Below are 23,025 nucleotides of genomic sequence, written 5' to 3'. Positions count from 1 at the left end.
CACACACACACACACACACGTACGTGTTCTCGGATTGTTAGCAGACAGGCGGCAGAGGCTGCTCTCTTGGTGCCGCAAGCTACCGGTGTGAATCCTGGTGAAGCCGGCTGCCCTGAGCTGCTGCTGTTCGGGGCCTGAGGGTCTGGATGGGGTCGGACGATCTGGGCTGCTGGGCACGCTAAAGTTTAGCACTGGCACGACCCACTCTGCTGCCCGCCGCCGCCGCGTCGCCCCGGTGCCACCCGTCCTGTCCCCGCAGCGCCGTGGCGTGCGGTAAACCAGAACCTCCGGAAGGGCAGCTGGCGAAAGGCTGGCCGTTGCGGGGCGTCACCTCAAGAGGCGGGGACATGTAGATGTCAAGGGGTGGCTGCCGGTTGCAGTGCGTGGTTCCTGCAGCCGCGTTTCGCGGGCGTGTCCCCGATCCAAGGCCTGCGGGTCGTGGTGGGAAGCAGGGTGTGGTGTGTGGGGAGGGGGAGGCGTGGAAGAGGTGTGAGCATAGTGACCATGAGAAGGTGAGGAGTGTGTGAGGAGGGTGAGGTGTGGCGCGAGGTTGTCCATTCATTCTTACCTTACAGGGGAGACACCATTATCAGGAAGGTGGTTTTCCCAGAGCAAGGCTTATCCATTACACTCTGGATATGCAGATCCGTGCATTGTTGCTTAAATGTGGGTAACTCAGCTGTATAATTTGTGGCAGTAGGGGACTGAATTTGCACTTTTCTCTTGCTTAACCTTTCAAGAAAAGGTTCAGGTTTATTGTATGCTCAGCCTTTAGAGCCATGGGTGTTAGCGTTGGTGTACATTGAGTTCTCTGTTGTATTTAAGTAAAAGTGTTGTACTTAAAGTAATCAGCTTGCTGCTTGGAGTCAGTGGTGCATGTGGAAAGTTTTGACCAGATATTTGGGTGGAGTGTCTATGTGGATTGGGGTTTATTCCTTCTGGGGTTTCCCTCCATTGCTTTTCAGCTACTGTGTTTTCCCAGAATTATGGCTTTTAGTGTTTTCTATCTTAGTTTTGGTCATAGTCGTAAATCAAAAGCCACAAAAATTGAAAGCTTAATCAGAGCTATTCTTTTCTTCCAAGTCCTGCATAGCAGTCTTTGGGTTGTTGTTTTTATTGCTCTTCAGTGGTTTTACATTACTCTGTACATTTTATTCAGAAACTACAGTTATTATCTGTAGGACTTGGTCTCATAGATGGTAACTGGCACTTCTTGGAAGCAGAACTCTAGATTTTTTTTTGAGACAATCTAGTGTTTGTTTGCTATGAAGTACATAATTTTTTCAGTTGGTGGTCTTGCCATAGCACTTGAGGCTGGCCTATAACTTCCTGCCTGTGTCCCAAGCGCTGGTATTATAGGTGTGTACCACTATTCCCTGCTCTGTCTCTCAGTGCAGAGGGTACCTGGTCTCTTCAACTTGACTGATTTCTTTATTCAGGTAAGAGGCCATCTGCGGTGACCTGCAGCTGACCTCAGCACTGAGCAGTGTCCAGTGCAGCTCTGGAGAAACTCCTGGGGGGAAGAAGACCTTGAAGAAACGAAGGCAAAAGTGCAGAAAGCTGAGGTGAAATGGAGTTCTCTCTTAGAGAAAAGAGCTGCTCAGGGATTGCAGCATGTTTGTACATGCAGCAGGTTGATGTCAAGTGAAACCTGCTGCCTAACAAGTCGTTTACCTAGCTTGCTTCAGGTGCCTTGTGTTCTAGGGGCTGGAGCATTGTATTTGTCTGGCTCACCTTCGGCATCCCATGTTCTTGGGGCTGGGCTTACTCTTGCCCGGCACATGTGATTGATCTTCAGCTTCAGCTGCTCCCCACAGACAGAAGCAGTGTTTTGTGAGGTCTGCAGAATAAACACAGCTCCCCAGCTTTAGGAGACAAAAGCCTGCATAAAACAAAGCAAGTGACTGGCTGCTGAGAAGTTCTATGTTAATCAACTAAGTTGCTTTAAAGTTTGGAAGCTTTAGAAGGGAAAATAAGTTGTTTGAATTTTGTCAGTTGACCAACATTTTATCAGATATAAACTGTGAAAGAGGCAAATGATCTGGTATTCTTTCTTGCACTACACAGAAACAAAACAAAACAAAATGACTCAAACTCTCAATCACTGCAAAGTGCTTGACTACAGTAGACCCATCAGAGGCTGAGAGCTCACAGCTAGAACTGTAATATTAATAACCCTATGTATGGGTCAGGGATTTAGCTCAGCGGCACAAGCACCTGCCTGGGAAATGCAAGGTCATGAGTTCTATCCCTAGTACAAAAAAAAAAAAAAAAAAAAGGAAAAAACAAAAGGACCCTCTGTATCTCTTTGTTACTAGAGAAGGTTTTGAACTATAGGATGTGGACATGATGAGGAAGGCACACCGCTTGTTCTGAGTGTGAAGCAGGCCCTTCATGTTACTTTGCTATAAGTGCCGTTTGCCACCGGTGATTGTTCTCTTCCTTTGGGAGAGTAGGAGGGTAGTGTATTTCAGCTTTCTTCTTTCTGACCTTCTTTGTCAGTTTTTCTGTGAACATCTTACTGGTCAGTGAGGGGGTGTGACGGTCTGGCCAGTGGTGGAAACACTGTGATTGGTCCCACATATATGGTTCAGGAACTGTAGTTACCCCAGATTCTGCATGTGCTGTGGGTGTAATGATTTTGACAGATTATAAACACTTGCTTGACTGGATTTGCCCGACATCTAATCAACTATCTTCTTGTAAGCACTGTCCCTTCCCAGATTTTGTTACTTTCTCCTTCTGTTCTAGCCACATATCATGTAATTCTTCATTAGTTTTCTCCTTCTAGATCTACAGTGGCCAAGATTTCATTCTGAGTCCTAAATTTGCTGTTGGTCCTCTTTGTGTTTGAGACAGTGTCTTAACATGTAGCCCAGGCTGACCTTGAACTTGGGGTGAGCCTTCTGCCTCAGCCTCCCTTGTGCTGGGATTACAGATGTGTGCCAGCATGCCGAGCTACATTGGTCCTCTTTGAAGGCTGAGGGTTGTGAGGAAGCAGTATGTTCTTTTTGGCATTGACTTTCCAAATTTGCCTGCTACAGCTGGTAGATGCTGGTAGAAGACACCAAATTCCTGAGTCAGAGATGAATGATTGTTTAAACCCCTAACAAGAGCAGTGAACAGGATATCAACATTTTTGTACCTACTTTCTTTTACCCCAGTTCCCACAAAGCCAGGCAAAGAGAGCCAGATATCTTTGAATATGCAGAGTATTGCTTTGCAGTTAGAGGAAACCTGAGTTTAGGGAGCACAAATCCTTTTGGTCTGGACATGTACCTTTTGCTGCAGAGTTCTCTTTATCATAGCACACAGTAAGCATGCATGCATTCATTGTAAGGATGACCCTTACAGGGTCTGTCATTGTAGGAGTACCTTCACCAAGAATAAAGAGTAATTAGGTGTAGTGCCTTCCTGTCCTGACGTAGGTCCATTACCAGGAGGGATCCATGGAGAAGGGTCACCTCTCACTGCTCTTTGCTGCTCTTCTCTACTTGGGCTTGCTCAGGTGAGTGTGAACTCCACGGCCCAGGGAGGAGGGGATTGAAGAGTGCAACCCAACCACCCCTGCAGATTTTTACTAGGATAGCACCAACCACAAAGACACGTGCGTACTTTTCTGAGAACTGCAGCAACCACAGAGACTGATGGAGTGCCTGTGACTCACAACTCCACCTCTAAATGTATCCTTATTCCTTCCTGAGGGGCCGTTTTGGCCTGCGCGCCCATTCCCTCCACTGTGGTTTTCAGGCATGTAAGCCCATGACTTCTTACCCTCGGGGTTGTTCGCTGTCTGCTAGCGACTCGTCCCTGCACCAAATAAACTGCTTCTTTGTGGCAGATTGTCTCCATCGTCCTTGCGTGGGTTATGGTCTCATTTACCTTTCAGAGTGGACCTACCAGCGAATCTAGGGAAATACACTTGGCAGTTCTTAGGCTGCAGTGTAAGGGAGACAATTGGATCAGGCACAGGGTGTGAAGAAGTTTAAAGAAAGTTTCAGGGAGATGGAAATACTTGGACAGATGTCTGAATGATGATGGGAAACTAAATTGAGGAGAGAATCCCTGCTGGAAATAGCCACTTGGGGCAGAAGGGAGTCTGTGTGAGCATGGAGCATATAGCAGGGCTCAAGGGAGTTGGGGGTGAGCCCCAGCACGCAGGGGCCCAGTACTGATGTTGAAAAGCTTTGTCTTTAACCCAAGCAATCGGAAGCCACCCAAGCTTAAAGGAGGGGAATAATGCCTTGTTCGAAAAAGTAAAAGCAAAAATTCTTGAGGGGAAGGGACAAAAGAATATATTCCTGACCTTTTGTTCCAAGGGTCCTATTTAAAAATAGGAGATGCCAGGTGTGGTGGGCATGCCTGTAATCCCAGCACCTAGGAAGCTGAGGCAGGAGAATCACTGCGAGTCTGAGGCCAGTTGAGGGTACACTGAAAGGATTTTGCCCTAGATATGATATTAGGGCAGTGGGAGACAGGACCTGGGGATGTTTACTTGAGGTCACTTTTCCCTCTCCTATGACAACTTAACCTGTGGCGCGAAAAGAGTCCCAATCAGCTGCCCGCACATCAGCAATACTACCTTAAGCACCACCCCAGTCGGAAACTATAGTATGTCCCACACACCACGTTTCCAGCAGAGATAGCCAGGCCCCGGAAGTGATGGACTTCTCTGGGAGTCCTTAGAACAAAGGCTATTTTTATTTTATATTCTCTTTTTTACCGCGCTGAAAATCCTATCATACATAATGAGCCCTTGTATCACAATAAAAAGGAAGAAAGAAAGGAAGAAAGAAGGAAAGAAGGAAAGAAAGGAAGGATAGGATGATCGGTACCATAGGATAGGATGATCGGTACAGATATCATAGCCTTTGGCTTTGTGCGGTAGCTTTTACTAGTCACTTTGGGATTTGGTTTTTTTCTCAAGGGGCCTCCCTGGCTGGGCCCAGCGGTCCCACCAGAGGCGTGCGGGGGAGGGAGGGTTTCTGGCGCTGCGGCGCGCAGGTTGGCCGTCAGCATGGCGCACAGGAACCTGGAACCGCGGGGCGGAAGTGGGGCGGGGTTGGTTATAAGTAAGTGGCTCGGGATTGGGTGTTTGGCGATACTATGTTAATGAAGCTGCCCTGGTGAAGTAAGTTTTCCAAAAGGCAAGAGCTTGAAAATGGATTTTTTTGTAGGTCTGGTAAGGGAAAGGCGTTTTGGAGGGAAGCTAGAAATGTGCATTTGGGCCTGGGGATTTAGCTCAGCGGCATAAGCGCCTGCCTTGCAAGCAGGCAGTCATGAGTTCGATCCCTGGTACCGATAAAAAAACCGAAAAAGACAAGAAAAAAAAAGAAGTGTGCATTTATTTGCGCCAATGTCCCCACAGGTAGGGACCATCAGGGTAGTATGTGTGCATTTCAGGGAGGAAGCAAAGGTGGCAGCTGTAGTGGCAAGGTTATACTCTGAGGAATCATTTGTGTAGATGTTGCTTGAGAAACTTCTCTGACTGTTTAGATCACCGAGAACCACAAGGAGGAGCTGTAGTGTTTATTTCTGAGCATAAAGCTGACTTACTGTCCCTTGTGTGCAGCTGTCAATGCTATTAATGATTGTTCTTACTGTCTTTTTTTTTTGTCTTTTTCCTTTTTATCGGTACCGGGGATCGAACTCACGACTGCCTGCTTTCAAGGCAGGCGCTTATGCCGCGGAGCTAAGCCCCCAGCCCCCTTACTGTCTTTTTTGAGTTAGTAAGAGGGGAGGAATGTAGTCTGAGTGGTTTCTGTTCAATGGCAGTTTGAAGAAATTAGACCTTGAGTAGTTAGCTGTTAGTAGTGAGGTGAAAGCGAAGGGTTATGTGAGTTGTGTGTGAAGAATTGTCTATGCTTCTTGTTTCCTTATGTAACTTAAGGGGTTTGTTAGGGATATATAGCTCACTAACACAGAAAGGACTGTGGGGTTCTTGTTACCACAAATGTCACAGGCAAGTTACCTCTATGTTATGAAAGGAAGAATGCTGTAGTGTGGGTAAATGTCTTTTTTTTTTTTTTTCTGTTTATGAAGAATGTGGCCTTTCCCCAAGACCTTAATAAATATGATTTAGTTTGATGTTTCTTTTTCTCTTCTTTTCTTTTTTTTTTTTTGCAGAGGAGGGAATAGGCATTGAACTTTGTCACTTACCACTTTACAATTCATTGCTCAGGGCACAGGAGTCTGGATTTTATTTCTTCCCATTATGTGGTAACAGGCGGATATTGTTGAGAGCACTCTAGGTATAGTCCTTCCTAGAACAAAGGGCACCTAGGTCAAGCTGAAGGTGCTTCAGCCCAAAAAACACCAAGCCCCAAGGCAATCCAAATAGTGGGTTGCTAGGAGAACAGGGTGTCATATGGACATTATGTTGCTAAAAAGGAATAAATAAAAGGCCCTGCAATGAAGGAGCCTTTGCTTTTGTCCCTTCCTTATTTTTCCTTATTCTCACCCTAAAAACCTCAAGAGCCCTGTGGGTTGCAGCAGGATACAAAAACTTGTGAGAGGGGCTGGCTCTGTAACTCACTGGTAGAGCTTTTGCTTAAGGTAAGCAGTGTCCTGCACTCAATCCATCACAGTACCTCCAAAGAAAACAAAGCAAACCCAAAACCTGATAACAGAATTGCTTTGAAGCAAGAAAACTAGGCATTTGGTGTTGGAGGCCTTTAAAATGTTTTTTTGTCATTTGTTTTCAAGCAACTTCCCTAAATACATGATGTTTCTCAGAATTGAAATCCTTTCCTTCATTTTCTGTCACCTTCATCTCTTACAATCCTTCCTTCTTTCTGTTAAACCCAGCTGAGGGTAGGGGACTTCTTTTCTGTATTTTTGTATTTTTGTATGTATCTTTTGTTCATTTTGGCTTTTGGAACAGTGTCTTACTGTATTTATGTATTTTTTGTTCATTTTGGCTTTTGGAACAGTGTCTTACTGTGTCACCCACACTGATGTCACACTTGCTGTGGTAGCTGAGGCTGATCTCAAAATTGTCGTCATTCTGCCCCAGCATCCTGAGGGCAGGGATTGCAGATAGGAGTTCTGTGCCTTACGGTACATTTGTTTTTCAATCAAAGAAAGGAAACTCCTCCGCTGATTCTGATGTGCAGCCAGATTAAGGAAACTATGGCTGTACACACACCCCTGCTTATATCTGCACACAGTGAGTGTGTCCCTTCATGCTGTACATAATAGTGTATAATGGTATAAGAGTCACTTTTCCGTTGCTGGTACAAAATGTTCAACAACTGCAATGTAAAGGAGGAGAGGTTTATTTGGCTCACAGTTTCTACTGCATCCAGTCCACGGTTGGCTGGCTCCAAAGCATAAACTCATGGCAGAAGGGTATGGCAGAGGAAAGGTGGTCAACCCACAGTAACCAGGAAGCAGAGAAGGGAGGAGCTGAGGAGGCAAATAAACCTGTATTTATTACAAATAGGTGCTCAGTGTTTGTTGAATGATTGGATGCATCTAAGTGGAGGGACAGTTTAAAATCGTATATAGAGCAGGGTTTACCACTGTATTTGTTCCAGATTAGTGGAAGCTAAGGGGTTTATACTTTCTGTTTTCAGTACCACAGACTTGAGGAAAGCTGACAGGATCCAAGATACTGGTAAGTGCTGGAGTGACATCTGTTGTTGAAAAGAAGGCATAACAATTTCTTTGGCTTTTGCTCTTATAGACGTTTGGTTCCTAGAGTAAAATGGGACTTTAGAGATCACAGACACACACACACACACACACACACACAGTACTGAGGCTCAATCCTGGGCTCTGTCCATGCTAAGCAAGGACTGTGGCCCCGAGGTATGTCCTTAGCCTATTCTTACCCTTTTATAGATGAGGAAGCCGGCCTAGAGGGCTGAGAAGTTACGTGCTTGGTTAGAGGCATAGGTGGGGCTCAAGCCAGGTGGTGAAAGATCCCTCTGGGCTTTAGGAACAGGGTGGATTTGAGGTTGTGCATGAGAAGAGGATCTCTGGGAGGCTACAGAGTGGAGCCAAGAGGCCAGAGTGACAAGGCCAGAAGTGAACTGCACCAAGGAGCTGAGCTGAGGCCAGCAGCTGGTCAGTCGTGGGGACAGAAGGGAACCAGGATTGATGGGAGCCACACAGGTATGGCGAGAAGGTGCAAGTCCTCATTTGGGCTCGTTGACTCAGGATGGAACTTGAGGCAGAAATGTGAGTCAGCAAGCATTTTCAGCCCGGACACTACTCTTCTTTGAAAGCTGATGACATCAGTTGATTATCCAAGAATCCAAACCAGCTTTCAAAGCTGCATTGATTTTTGTTAACAGTCTACTTAGGCACGTGAGTTTATTGAATGTCGTTGTTAAGAGTAGCATTCCATGTCTTGATGTAAAAGTGCTGGAGCAGGTTTTCCTTTTCTGCTGCTTCACGGAGTCTTCAGACCTGGACTGGATCTTGCAAGTGGTGTCCTCTAGCTTCAGGCAAGTGTAATTTTAATAATGGCAGAGTTGATGAATATCACTTAGTGACAGCCAGAAAAGAAGTCCCCTACCCTCAGCTGGGTTTAACAGAAAGAAGGAAGGATTGTAAGAGATGAAGGTGACAGAAAATGAAGGAAAGGATTTCAATTCTGAGAAACATCCTGTATTTAGGGAAGTTGCTTGAAGTCTGAGAAGCACATCCTGTCCTGAAACACTTAGTTGCCGTTTCTGGGGACTGGAAATGTAGCTCTGTGATAGGGCACCTACTTACCTGTGTGGAACAGCTGAGCTGTGGCTGAGGTGGAGATCTGTGAACTCCTTTGGACTAGAGCAAAGCTGGTCCCAGGAACATGGAATGCCAGAAGCATTCCCCCCACATGTGAACAAGTTGACCTCTAGCTTAGCTGCGTATCAGCAGGTGTCCAGCCTTGCTGTCCCTTCCTGTTAATTATAGCACAGATGACTCTGAAAATATTTCCTTTTTTGTGTTGTTACCAGGACCTTGCACTTTCGACACTGTCACATGCTTCCCTTTTTTCTGTGTATAAATGAGGATGCTGGTATGGCATCGCTACTTCTCCATTGGAGGGCCATGTCTCGGCCAGTCCCAGCTTTCCTGTGTGTTTTGTCTTCTCTTAATCTTGTGCTGTCCTGTCAGTGCCCGCATTGTTTGCACAGGATGTGGCACTTAACATTTATAAGGCTCTGGGTTGAAACCCAGCAGTACAAGCAAAGCAATCGTTATATTTTCTTGAAACTAATATGATTTGTATTGGTTTAATGTATAGTTATAAAAAGAATAAATACAGTAAATGTCAACATTAAATAATATTTGCGTGTAGATCCCTTCTGTTTTCAGTGCACAAGGTCACATCTTAGCTATTTGGCAATAGAAATGAAACTTTAGTAACAGATTCATGGCCTCTTCTGTGTGTGGTACTGGAAACTGAAAGCAACACCTCACTGAGCTGCATCCTTAGCTCTTTTTATTTTAATTTTTAAAAATTTGAAACATCTCACCCAGACTCTGTTTTGCTGAGGTTGGCCTTGAGCATCGTATCCTCTTGCTGTAGCCTCCACGAGTGGTGACGTTATAGATATGCACCATCGTACCTTCACTACTTCATGGCTTCTAAATCTCCTTGCTGTCTGTCAAAAGCTATAGAAAAGAACAATTCAGGGAAATTTGCTCAAAGTCTGAGAAACCCATCCTGGCCTCCAAAATACATTCTTATGCCAGGTGCCAGTTCATCAAATGACTTACTGTTAGGTAGTTCCCTTGTTTTTTAAACACTTATTTATTTATTCTTATTATGGAGATTGAACTTAGCTATAACTGGCTATCTCTGGGCTATATCTACAACCTTTGTTATTTTTACTATGATTTTTGCTGTGTGTGTGCGGTAGGGTCTTGCTAAGTTGTCCAGACTGAACTCCTCTTGTCTCATCATTCCTAGTACCTTGGATGACAGGTGTGCACCACCACTCTGGGCCCATGATCTGGTTTCTTTTTTTTTTTTTTTTTTTTTTGTCTTTTTCCTTTTTGTCGGTACTGGGGATCGAACTCACGACTGCGTGCTTGCAAGGCAGGCGCTTATGCCACTGAGCTAAATCCCCAGCCCCCCATGATCTGTTTGATTCTCATGAAAGTCATGTACAGATGTCAACACTGACCTGACCTGACCTGACCTGACCTGAGGACTCTTATTGGTCCAGGGGACTTTGAAGATGTACTGACTTAGCTTCTAGGGAATCTGGAAAAATGAGGTATTCAGGCAGTCAGTGAACCTTTGGGTGCTAAACTGAGAGGATCCATTTCCAGAAGGGCAAGGGTTTGGAGGAGGCCCAGGTGGTTTTGATTCAGAAGATGGAACTTGAGGGACGTTTGGAGAGAGTCTTATATTGACTGATTCAACAGTAAACATTGAGGTCCTGGGTCCCGTCCTGTTGGTAAGTCCACGGAGACTCTAGAGGGGGAGTGGGGATGAAAGGGGACAAGAGACGCAAAGAATGGAGACAAGACAGAAGTCCGATCAAGTCTCGTTTATTCAAGAAAAAAGTGACAAATATATAGGGTATTGGGGGAGAAGGGAGTTAGGTTCTGAGATGTCAGCAGGTAACTTAGCAACAGTGGCAAGACTGAGGGTTCTAGGTTAAATCAAATTTTCAGATTTCCCGCACACAGACTCATAAGCATAATCCCTGAATAGGCCAAACAAGCTGGGCAAGGTGCTGCTTAACTACCAGACTTAACTCCTAGAGGGAGTTAAGTTGGTGCGGCCTGCAGATATAAGGTGGCAGCCAATTACAGGGCTTCCCACAGTCCTGGTGTAAACTTGGAAATACAGTGGTACAATAGATAAGGTGCCTGTTCTCAGAGAACTGACTGCCGTCAAGGGGAGATAGTTAATACACCAGATGAATGAAGGAAATTCATATGGAAAATAAGAGTTCTGAAGCCCCTGATACAGGATTCCTTTAGAGTAGGTGGTCAAGGGAAGCTTCCCTAAAAAAGTGACACAAGAAGTTGTGCTAGGATCCGTGGGCAGAGAATGGCAGCAGAAGAAGCTGCTGGTGCAGAGAGTTGAGGTGGTGATGCGCTTGACCTGCAGGAGTAACTGAGAGATGGCTCCTGTGACTTGGGTGGAGCCAGTGAGCAGGGGAGAGTGGCCAGCAGAGTCAGGGCCAGAAAGGCCCTGAACTGGCAGGGATGGTAAGCAACTCTTGGTGCTGGAATGGTGCTGAGGCAGTGTGGGTTAGCTCAGGGTCTCTGTGTTTCCAGAAGCTCAGGCAGCTTGCTAGTCTTTACAGCAAATGTTTCACCAGTGCACTGTGTGGTGACCAAAAGGAATCTGGAGATCAAGCCATGGAAAGCCCTGGAAATTCTCATTTTACTATACTTGTGTGTTGCTGAGGAAGCCTAACTGCTTAACACAGTGTAAGTAGTAGGGACAGAGGGGTGGAGCTGAGGACGTTAGCACATAGTGGGTAGGTGTGCTGTAGGCACACACAGTGGGGATGCAGTGAATGGTGGCTATTACTGCTTTCACGGTATTGGGATAGCAGTGAAGTAGCTAATAAGGACTACAGGGTATCCACCAAGAAGTGGGAGCTTATCTGATAGGTAGCTGGTTTCTACCAGTGAACAGTCAGGAGATTGCAGATATGCCTTTGACAACATTTCCCGTGTCACAGGAGAACACTGGAACAAAGAGAACCCAGCCAATGGAGAGCCCCAGGGTGCAGAGATGTGAACCCTATCCTGGTGTCAGTGTCTATCTAGGACTAACTTCAGAACATTGAAAGGTGGGTGTAGACTTGGAAATTAAAGAGCTAAAGGAATCAGGTATGGCCTGGACTCACAGGCTAAGCATCACTTTAACACTAGTGTATTTTGAGAATCACATGAACTACAATTAATCATCTACTTTAAACTGTACATGCTGGGAAGATTGGGGATAATTCAGGGCAAAATCAAGATCCTTAAATTACTAAGTTAAGCCTTTTGGGTTTTGTAAATACCTGGCTTGGATGCAGAGCTAAGTAGTAACAATGAATTTATTTATAGTGTGATTGCTTGCTTCTTTCTTCTTTCTTTCTTTCTTTCTTTCTTTCTTTCTTTCTTTCTTTCTTTCTTTCTTTCTTTTTTTCTTTCTTTCTTCCATACATCTATCCATCCATGCTTCCTTTTTCTTTCTAAATTTTTTTTTCATTTTTTTTCACATCCTTTAGCTATGTAGCTCCATCTGGCCTTAAACTGTATATAGCCCAGGCTACATAGAGACATATAGGGTTTAAAGCATCGCTGACTCCAAAAAAGTTGAAAAATACCATTATTATCTTTGGGACATGTGATTTCTAGAAAGTTCAATGAAATGAATTGACATTAGCAGAAATCCCTGGAGAGGACAGTATTTGTGTTCACTGGGTTTTAAATTTATATAAAATACATTTTTTTACATATATGAAATTTAAAAAGATGCAGTAAATGTGTTTAGTTTTAACATTTAAAAAAATTGGCATAATGCCAGGCATGGTGACACACACCTTTAATCCCAGCACCAGGGATGCTGAGGCAGGAGGATAGTTTGCAGTTCAAGGTGCCCCTGGACTGCATAGTGAGACCCTGTCTGAAAAAAACAAACAAGCCTCCCCAATTGTCATAACATTGTATGTGTTTACTGGGTAAAACACGATGTTGTGAAGTACATATTTGTTGTGGAGTAGTTAAATCTAGGTAATTAAAAGTCACACTATTCACACAGTTAACATTTTGTGCTAGAGTGTCCCCTTCATTTTTCAAGACTACTGGTCACCTTGCTGAAAGTCGGCCTCTGGAGTTTATTCCTGTTGAGCTGTTGAACTCTTTGGAACTGTAGTTATACACGGTTTGACCAGCCTTCCCCTCTGCAGCCCCTCACTACCTCACATCTGCTCAGCATCACCTCATAGTCACCATTCTGCGACTTTACAGTATTAGTGTTCTTCGACTCCACAGATAAGTAAGATCATGCAGTATTTCTCTTTCAGTGTGTGGCCATTTCACTTACTTATTTCCTTCAGCTCATCCTGTCTTGTCCCAAAGTCCCATATTTTATTCTTTCTATGTCTAAATAGTATCCCAGTGTGTGTATCTCTCTCTCTCTCTGTGTATAAACTATCTCACAGTTTCTTTATTCAGTTTTTAAAATTTAAAAATATATTTTATCCATAGCTCTTTTACTTATTTATTTATTGTTTGATTATTTTGCTAAGTTTTGTTTGGTGTTTTGTGGCACTGGGAATCATTGTGAGAAGCTTGTGCTTACCAGGCAGGCACTTATGCCACTGAGCTGCATCCCCAGCCTTTATTCAGTTTTTGATGGACACCTAAGTTGATTCTATATCTTGAATATCTTGAATAAAAGTGATGCACTCAACATGGGAGAGCAGCTGTCTCCTCAAAGTAGCTTTTTGTTAGGTGTACCCTGTTGCGTGCACCCTGGATCATAGTAGTAGTTCTGCTTTTAATTTTTTTTTTGAGACAGGTTCTTGATATGTTGCCAGCCTGGTTTCTGTCTCCTGACTTCAAGTGGTCCTGCTGCCATAGCCTCCTAAGTAGCTGAGACTAGAGATAGATACTACCGTGCCCCACTTACGATGATGATTGTTATTTTTTGAGGAATCTTCATATTATTTTCCCTAATGGCAATAGCACTTTAGATTCCTGCTGATTATAAGGATTTGTTTGTGTCCACCGCCTTGAAAACACTTGTTACCCTTTTAAAATGCTTTATAAGATAGACAGGTATATCAATTTTTTGTTGTTGTTCACAGATGGCAACATTAATCCACAGCTGTGAAGCCAGTTCTGGACCCTCCCCACATTGGTCACTAAGACTAGTGACAAAAGTTTTCTCAGTGATTTAGACCAGTGTATTTTACTCTGACTGGGGGATTTGCGAAGAAACAGTTACCTGGCATTGGAAGGTTTGGTACTCAGGCCATTGACAAAGCAGCTGGGAGTGACATTGGAGGTCTGGGATGACAAAGAAACACCTGTAACTGTCCATCTTCATGCTCTTTGCCCAAGAACAGAAAACACCAAATAAGTTTAGCATTTTGCCACCTGCTTATTTATACTTTTTAATATCCTTTTAAAAAATTACAGGGAGCCAGGGATTTAGCTCAGTGGCACGAGCACCTGCCTGGCAAGCATGAGGTCATGAGTTTGATCCCTGGTACCAAAAAAAAAAAAAAAAAAAAAAAAAAATTACAGGGTTGGGGATTTAGTTGAGTGGGCAGCCCCTGCCTGGCAAGCATGAGTTTAATTCCTGTGTCCTCCCCCAAAATAAATAATAAAATTTCAGTAATTATATGCATAGGCAATTTTATATCTTGATTTTCCACTTTCCTTGAGAATGTACTATTCCATGTAATTTAAAAAATTTTTAATATAAAATTTTTATTTTATCAATTTATTATTTTAAAAGTTTTTTAGTTTTTATTTTTATTTATTTATTTATTTATTTATTTATGTCTTTTTCGTTTTTATCGGTACCAGGGATCGAACTCACGACTGCCTGCTTGCAAGGCAGGTGCTTATGCCACTGAGCTAAATCCCCAGCCCCAGTTTTTTAGTTTTTAAAAAATTAAAAATTTTTATTTTAAAGAGAAAAAACAATGCAAAATTTCAAAACAGGATAGGAGAGTAACAATGGTTAATTCATTGCATATTGTTATCTTCAAAGTAGTTGCCCATATTACAAGATATAGGCATGAAAAATTGATCAAACAATATAGGCACAAACCTTTCTTTCAATAACCTAATAGGAATTAGTAATATTGTTATCTTAACTGTCTTGTATGTATGTATGAATGTATGTATGTATTTTTCCTTTTCTTTGTTTTCTTCTTTCTCCCATCCCAATTTTATTTTCCTTTTGAACAATTTCTTCCCATTTCACAGGACCTGTTGTACATTTTGGATCCTACTTATTTTTTCTGCTTCAGAGAGCTAAGTATTAAAACAGAAACATTAAATCTATTGGAAAAAAATCAGGTAGAAATCATCTTTTCTTTTCCTTTTTTTTGTACTAGGGATCAAACTTGTAACCTGGTGCTTTCCAGGCAGGCACTTGTGCTGCTGAGCTATATCCCTGGCCCTAAATTTTAAAGACATAGGTGTAGGCAGAGAGTTCATGAACAAAACTCAAATTTCGAGACTGCGGCCCTTCCAGGGGGAGAACCAGCAGCAGCTCCTGAGATCCACGCCATGTTGGAACTTAGGATGCTGTGAAACCAAGCAAGCAGCCTGCCTCCCTGCTAAGCAATAGTGAACCTACTGATGCACAGCCTAGAGTCAAATATCCCACTTCCCCTACCCACCTTTTCCTGTCCCCTCTGTTAGCAAATGGGAACCAAAATCTGAGCGTCTCCTAGGAAGTTGACCATAGCAAATAAGGGGGACTTCCTTCTACCATCTCTTTGAAGGCAAATATTTTTATTACTGTTTTGCTCTATTCTGATTAATGGTACTGCTCTATTCAATATTCTGTTTTGATAAGTTCTAAAATGTTCTGTATTTCATCTCATTTTGATATACATGGTTGAAAGAACAACTATTATAAAGATAATGAAATATACTGTGATACCTATGACTGTTATCCCGGTAACCTGCTGTGAAGTTCTGTACCAATATCACTGTATGATCTTAGTTGGCTTTATTCTGTCTTGTTCTGTTGTATTTTACCACTTTCAAAATAAAATTAAAAAAAAAACTCAAACTGAACAGGAAGTACTACAAAGAATCAACAACAGGGATCTCATCTTATTTAAAAGCTTTTGCACATCAAAAAAAAAAAAATCATCACCAGCAGAGTGAAAAGACAGCTCACAAAATGGGGGAAAATGTTAGCCAACTGACCTTCAGACAGAGGACTTATGCAACATATAAAGAACTGAAAAAAGTCAGGCCCTCAGATTTCAAAGGTCTAATCTAAAAATGGGTATCTATGTACTTCTTAGATTGAAGAAATACAAATAGCAAGTAAATATATGAAAAAATGATAAACATCATTGGTTGTTTGAGAGATGCAAATTATTCCATGTAATTTTTAAAAACTCTATAAACTTGGTTTTTAAATTTTATTTTAAAGAGAAAAAATTTATATTTTAAAGAGAAGTAAAAATTTCAAAACAAGGTAATGTGATATATATTTTTCAATTTTTATTCTTTTGCTTTTCCCTTCCTTGTTTTCTCTTTTCCCCATCCCAGTTTCTCTTTCCTTTTGAATGGTTTCTTGGCATTTCACACCATCTGTTGTACACTGTGGATCTTATTTACTCTTTCAGTTTCTCACACTAGGGAGACAATAAGATGTTTCCATGTGTGAGTCTGATTTATTTTATGAGTGTGGTCTTGAATTGAATCCATTTACCTTTTTTTTTTTAACTTTAAAGGTAGTAAACTTAACAAAACAAGAGAGAACAAGGCTAATCAAGACAATGCAGCAAAATTGGGACAAAACTTCAGAGCAGGATACCAGGAAAACAATGATAGTATATCTTATCTTCACAATAGTTGTCCTTTCCATCAGGTCTAGCAAAATCAAACCAAAAACAAAACACTATAAAAACAATAAAAATATTGAATAAACCAAAACAGTTAATCAGATCAAAACAAAACAATGCAAATATTAGACTTCAAAGACAAGATAGAAGGAAATCCCCCATATTTGCTATATTGCATACTGTTACCCACTCAAGAAACACTGAGACCACTGGCCCCAGGCCTGCAAAACCAACTAAAGAGTACAATCATGTAGTTGCATTATGTACCTCAGTTGTTATCAACTCAGGCTGTCCTGGAAACCATCCAGTTGCTAACGGGGGTGGGAATGGAGGGTGGAAAGTGTGTGACTCTCAGCGCAGGCGCTGGTAGGCTCACGCGAGGTGCTGTGTTTTCTTTCCCTGGAATACCCATGGCTGGCAAAGCTTAGCCAAAAGCCTGGCTGGTTGATTTCTTGGTTGGTCCCCCAAACCCTAGTATGGTGGATTTTCGAGAGATGCTGACTTTTCTCTTCCTGAAGTGCACGCACTTGCACAGCTTCACATCCATTTACCTTTAAAAAATATCCAGTTTATCTTCCTTTTTTTTGCTGAAAAGTACTCCATTGTATAAAACAATCATGTCTTTTTAAAATCTATTCCTTGGTTGATGGGCATTTGGGTTGTTTCTAAGATCTAGCTTGTAAACTTATTTTGAAATTGTTAGGTTTCCCCCATGGTTGAATTTCAGTTTGTTTCTTTTTATATTCTGTGAGGAACAAGGTTACAATGACTTATACCTAATGTTTTTCCTGCATTTTGAATTACTTCCTTAAGATAGATGCCCAGAAGCAGAGTTACTAGGTCCAAAGGTTTGGTTACTTTAAACCACCTTCTCCTTCTCTTTCTCCTCCTCCTCCTCCTCCTCCTTCTCCTTGTCCTTCTCCTTCTCCTTGTCCTTGTCCTTCTCCTTCTCCTCCTTCTCCTCCTCCTCCTTCTCTTCCTCCTCTTCCTCCTCCTCCTTCTTCATCATCATCCTGGGGTTTGGACTCAGGGTCCTCCACATGCTAGGCAAGCACTCTACCACTAAGCTACAACCCCAGCCCTTAAAGATTTTCTTTTGGTACCAGGCCTAAAGATTCTTGATAGTTGTTGCCAAAGAGCTCTTTAAAGAAGCTGATTAAGCTGACCTCACTGCTTTCCAATCCTGCTGAGAGAGTGGTACATTATTGATGATGGGGAGGTTGTATCTGTACCACACATCACAGTTTTGAAGAATTAAGTTTGTATGTTAAAATTATAGGGTATATAGAGGAAAAGACTCACTTGTTATGTGGTTAAAAATACCAGGTCAAGACAGATTGATCTGCCGAAATCAGACAGCTAACCCAGCAAGTCAGGGTCAAGGACTCAGTAAGGTCTCAGAATATTCTTCACAGTTCTGGTGCCTCATGACTATCTGCACAAATGTTAGTTACTGTCATTAATATGCAGGTGGGCCTGTTACCAGAGAAGTCCGATGGAAGAGAAGGAACAGAACGTTTACCTAAACCACCATCTGTGTCTGAGACAACAACTGAGGGAATCAGACTCCTCTATCTGGTGAAGCTGTATTTTAATTGTAGATTCTTCTATTTCTGAAAATTTCCCAAGAAAAAATTGTAATTATAAAATCTGAACTTGGAAACATTGAAAATCTTAAGAAATCTTCTAACCCAGTCTTGGTTGCACAGTCTCAGCCAGTACATTGGCCAAAGTCACTGAAGCAAGGAGTGCAGTGTTCTGGGTTACTTAATTCTCTACAGGGCTCTGCCAGGTAAGGAACCTTGCAGTGTGGCCCCCTCTGGTGGCAGACAGGAGCCAGTGCAGCCCCAAGAATGGGTCAGAGTGTCCTGGCGTGGTTCTGGGAGGGCTTTGAGTTCTGTTAGGAATTTGAACAAACTTACATATTTAAGTCCACCGTGCTCTAAGTCTTCTACCTAAAAAACCTGTGGAATTTAGGATCAGTGTGGGATATCTGAGACTTCTTTAAAATGTGAAGTCAGGAAACGTGGAGAGATACACTTATATTGGAAAAGTGAGTATGAAGTAATGGGTTTGTTAGACCAGATGAAATTTAGAGCGCATTTGTTAGCTGCCACATACACATAGAGTCTGTTTGTCTTTCTGTGTCTCTTATGATGGTAAGGCTCAAACTGAGAGGGCCTCATGCATGCTGACCAACTGCTTTTCCACTGAGCTATACCCACAGCCCCTGATGGATATCCCTAAGTGAATATCATGTAGTTCACTCTTTAGAAAAATTTAAAAAAAAATTTTTTTTTTTTGGTACCAGGGATCAAACTCACGACCTTGCACTTGTCAGACAGGCACTTATGCCACTGAGATGAATCCCCAGCCTTGTATTTCACTCTTTTTTTTTTTTTTTTTGTCTTTTTCATTTTTATCGGTACCAGGGATCGAACTCACGACTGCCTGCTTACAAAGCAGGCGCTCATTGTATTTCACTCTTTAACACCTTAGCAATATCTTCCTACCTTTTTCCTTTGAGATAATTCCATATTAAAAACAAGGCTTTTCTGACTGCAGAGTACATAAGGGAAATGCTTTTTTTCATTGTCAGACCTTATGGGAAATATTTATATTTTATACATATGCACATACATAACACATGTATGCAAGCATATATTACCTAACAGGCACAATAAGACAATATACAGCCAGGCACAGTGGTGCATGCCTGGAGCCATAACTACTCAGTAGGCTCAAGTTAGAGAATCATGAGCCCATGAGTTTGAGATCAGTCTGAATAACACAACAAAAACTACTTAAAAAATACACAGTATAGTTATTTGATATATAAAGTTTATTAAAGTACAGTCACTGTCACATATTGTATGAATGTTACTCTTTGGTATCTGTTTTATCTTGTAAGAGTAAAGGATATGGGGCTGGGGATTTAGCTCAGCGGCATGAGTGCCTGCCTTGTAAGCAGGCAGTTGTGAGTTCAATCCCTGGTACCGATAAAGGAAAAAGACAAAAAAAAAAAAAAAAAAAAAAAAGAGTAAAGGATACAATGTCTGCTGCGGTGGCAGTGGTAGTACTAGGGACTGGCCCTGAGCTACATCTCCTGCCCTTGTCAATGTTTATTTTGTGACAAGGTCTTGCAAAGTAACTAAATTGCCCAGGCTGTGTTCTAAATTACAGATCTCCTTACTCATCCAACTACAGTATCTGTTTTTTTGGGACTGTGATCTTAGCAGAAGTGTGGCACATTTGAAATGAAAACAGGCATATATGGACATACCCCCAAAGTACGAGCTCAGTGGTCTAGAAAGACTAGGCAAATTCAAATCAAACCCATTCTGGTAAGTACTAGTTTTGGGAATTTCAGGTGTTCTTTTTTGTTGTTGTTGTTCAGTCACCAAGAGCATGCACCTGCAAGTTTTCTGCTGAGTTCATCGGGAACGCAGCAGCAAAGGCTGTTGTAGGGGATAACTAACTGGAATGCCTTTCCTGTTCTGTCATCAGGTCTCCCTTCCCCTCCCCATCAGGCCAAACAGGGCAAGCTAAGGAAGATGCAGCTGTGCAGAGGCAACTGTTATTACAGTGTGAGGCAGACTGTGTCACACATCGGTCACACAGTGATAGGGTGACAGCTTTGTTTCCAGTTTCACAGTAACCATTCAAGGTTGTTTCCTCTTGTGTGCAGCGGAGGTGAAAGAAAAGGCCGAGAAGGCAGCTAGTGGGGAGCTCCCAGTCCTTCCTTGGCACCCTCAGAGCAGTTTGACTTTGGAGAGTGAGGCTGTCTGCAGGTCTGGTCCCTTGTTGCGGCCCCCTGCTAGGGGCCCTGAAGCAATGGGCTGGCAGCAAGGTGTAGAGTTTCACAGGGAGAAGGAGGAGACAGGAGGATATGATGTCAGCTGGGCGAAAGTGGACAGCTATGGTCAGGACAGTCACGGTGAGAAATGTGGCAGACAGCCTGGGCCACAAAGCTTTGCTGGTAAGTTCACCTGGGGAAATTGGGTTGAGTGAATGCTAACAAGTTATATCAGCTCCCAAAAATGTGTTAATTTTCTCGCATCTCTTTTCTTTCTTTCCTTTTTAAAATTTATTTTTATTTTCTTTAGCTTTATGAGCTTTTTTTTTTTTTTTTTTTTTTTTTTTGTCTTTTTTGGTATCAGGGATCAAACTCAGGACTGCACACTTGCAAGGCAGGCGCTTATGCCGCTGAGCTAAATTTTGAGATTGTGTCTTGCTGTGTGGTTCAGGCTGGCCTCGATGTCCCTGTGGAGCAGCACAGGCGCCTCCAACTCTCAGTGACCCTTTTGCCTCATGGCATATTTCTTTTGCTTGATTCTCTTTTCCTACCTTTTCTGGGAATTTGAATGCCAAGGGAAGCAGCATTTCCCTTATACCCTGTAGTGCTTCTTAGGTGCATAGGTTTTCAGAGATTCACAAATTTGTCCATTACTTAAAATACTTGCATTCAAAGAAACTAAGATAAAGTTTATGTCCTGGTCATGGTCCTGGGTGTAACCTGGCAAAGAATCAAGCCTTTCTTACCTAAGAGTGGAAACAGGCCATCAGTGCCTGCTGTTTGTTTCTTGGCATTATGTTCTAGGCTAGAAATAAATTCACTGGGTCTATTTGAGAGGATCCAGAGACAGTTTGTATTTACCATCCTCAGTTTACAGATTTACAGGTTACAATTGAAGAGTGCATTTTCACCTGATAGTTTGCTCTGAGGATAATGGGGATATCATTCAGCCTCCCCCCACCAAAAAAAAAAAAAAAAAAAAAAAAAGAGAGAGAGACATCTATAGTAATCACTTGTCTTAGGCAGAAAATCTGGTGTGATTGATTTGGTCTTTAGAATCTGTTCCTCATCAAGCATCACTCTTGAGTGATGGCTGGGAAGGATAGATGACCCAGGGCTGCAATTTGGGTCCAGGCTAAATTAACAGTCTCTACTCTGTGCACTGGACCTAATGCGTGGCCAGTCTTGAGCGAATGGATATGCAGCTCCCTTTTCATACTACCTTTTGTCCCTTTTGTGCTGTTCCAATATCACTGAATGTCTGTGACTCTGACTGTGTTATAATCATTAAGTATTGGGCACCTTTCCCCCCAGGAACAAGAAGCACAACCAGAGCCTAGTGAGGCCTTTCAAGCAAATTTGGATACATCCATTATCATGGAGAAATCTTATAGTGTAGGCTATATGGCCTGGAGAGCTCAAGGCCCAATAAAGTAGAACCCAGGCATTCTTATGTATTACGAGACTAATATCTGTAGTATTTAGATGTTTGTGGGACCATAGTCATCTAATAAATAGAGATAGAGATTGGAATGATATGATGCAAAAACACAATAGTAAAATATGAGCTCTTCTGAGCACAGTACAGTGTTGCACTTAATCATGTTATCCAACCCTCTCAGAAAGACTGTACTTAAGTGCACAGGGAGAGGAATTTTGTGCCAAAAATAGTGTTATGGATTGAAAACTGGTGGTCAACTTAATGCCAGCAGAATTAAATCACCATGCTGCTGAGTGTAGATATTCCACCTGAGGAAAGATGTCAGCATAAACAGAGATGTGGAGAAGGAGAAGCTGTTGTGCTGAGGCGTTGTTGAGGCATTGTGGGTTCTCCTACGAGTTGCTGTTTGAGCCATTAGGTCTCCTGGAGAAGCTGTGGTCCTCACATTGAGCATTGCTTCCTGGCTCCGGAGAAGAAGCCGTGTGCTGCTTGGTCTCCAGGATGAACTCATCACGCTGGCTTCCTGGCACGTACCCTACTGTGCTTGTCGTTGGAGGAGCTCGGGGCCTCCGTGTCACTGAGGATTGCTGTGGCACCTTTCAGGACAGCCCTGGTCTTTGTTGTGTGACTTCTCAGCTCCAGCATAGAACCCTAATCCCACCAGCACAGCTCCTTCACCCCGCTGGCATGGACTTTCTGGCTTTCCAGCACGGATCCATAAAAGAGACTGGCGTGAGTCCTTCTTGTGGCCTCTGGACCTCCAGTTGGACTCGTGGGAGGCATTGTCATGAGCTCTGGGTTTTCATCTGAACTCATGTGGGACATTGCTATGGGATTTAGGCCCTTGACTAAATATTCTGTGTCTTTGGTGTTGCGGATAGATTTCCTGCACTTTCTTGTGTTAACTCTGGGTGACCATCATAAAGCAATATTATAAACTCCATGTCCTGATTCTAATTGTTCTCTGCGCAACCCCTGACTACAACACATAGTATTCAGGGAAAGAAGCTATAAAAATCTCTTCAAGGGAATGTGGATGCTTGAAGGTGGGAGAAAGGAATCAGTTGTCCTTGTCACAACTGGGACTGAATATAGAAAAATAAGCAGAAAAAGAAAGGGTAAAGTAGAGATGTCTGTTACTTTTTAATATTTCAGTTTTGTTTTTATTCTTGAGGTTACATTGTTGTTCTAAAACTCATGTTCCTTCAGTTATCTTTAGACTGTCGTACCTGAAAGAATGCAAGGTCAGAGCAGCTCAGACTCCTCATGTGCAGGCCAGTGTC

The 23,025-nt window shown here is 42.7% G+C and overlaps 1 long non-coding RNA gene, 1 other non-coding gene and 1 pseudogene across 2 annotated transcripts; all 3 read left to right on the top strand.

Moving 5' to 3' along the window:
- The first annotated feature begins 560 nt into the window (after positions 1–560).
- On the top strand, positions 561–725 carry LOC111756809 (U1 spliceosomal RNA). The gene has a single exon (XR_002791224.2). It is a non-coding gene; the product is annotated as a U1 spliceosomal RNA (small nuclear RNA).
- A 4,357-nt stretch (positions 726–5,082) lies between these two features.
- LOC111756746 (uncharacterized) lies at positions 5,083–22,685 on the top strand. Its single transcript, XR_002791155.2, has 5 exons — positions 5,083–5,131; positions 7,578–7,618; positions 11,649–11,759; positions 17,976–20,484; positions 22,161–22,685. It is a non-coding gene; the product is annotated as an uncharacterized LOC111756746 (long non-coding RNA).
- On the top strand, positions 5,434–5,665 carry LOC111756821 (small nucleolar RNA U3; annotated as a pseudogene).
- Positions 22,686–23,025: the final 340 nt, after the last annotated feature.

This window comes from Cavia porcellus, unplaced genomic scaffold (assembly GCF_034190915.1).
Source record: "Cavia porcellus strain 051 isolate PalLab524CR breed Dunkin Hartley unplaced genomic scaffold, mCavPor4.1 scaffold_6, whole genome shotgun sequence".
NCBI classification, from domain to species: Eukaryota; Metazoa; Chordata; class Mammalia; order Rodentia; family Caviidae; genus Cavia; species Cavia porcellus.
This window is presented reverse-complemented; position numbering and strand designations above follow the sequence as displayed.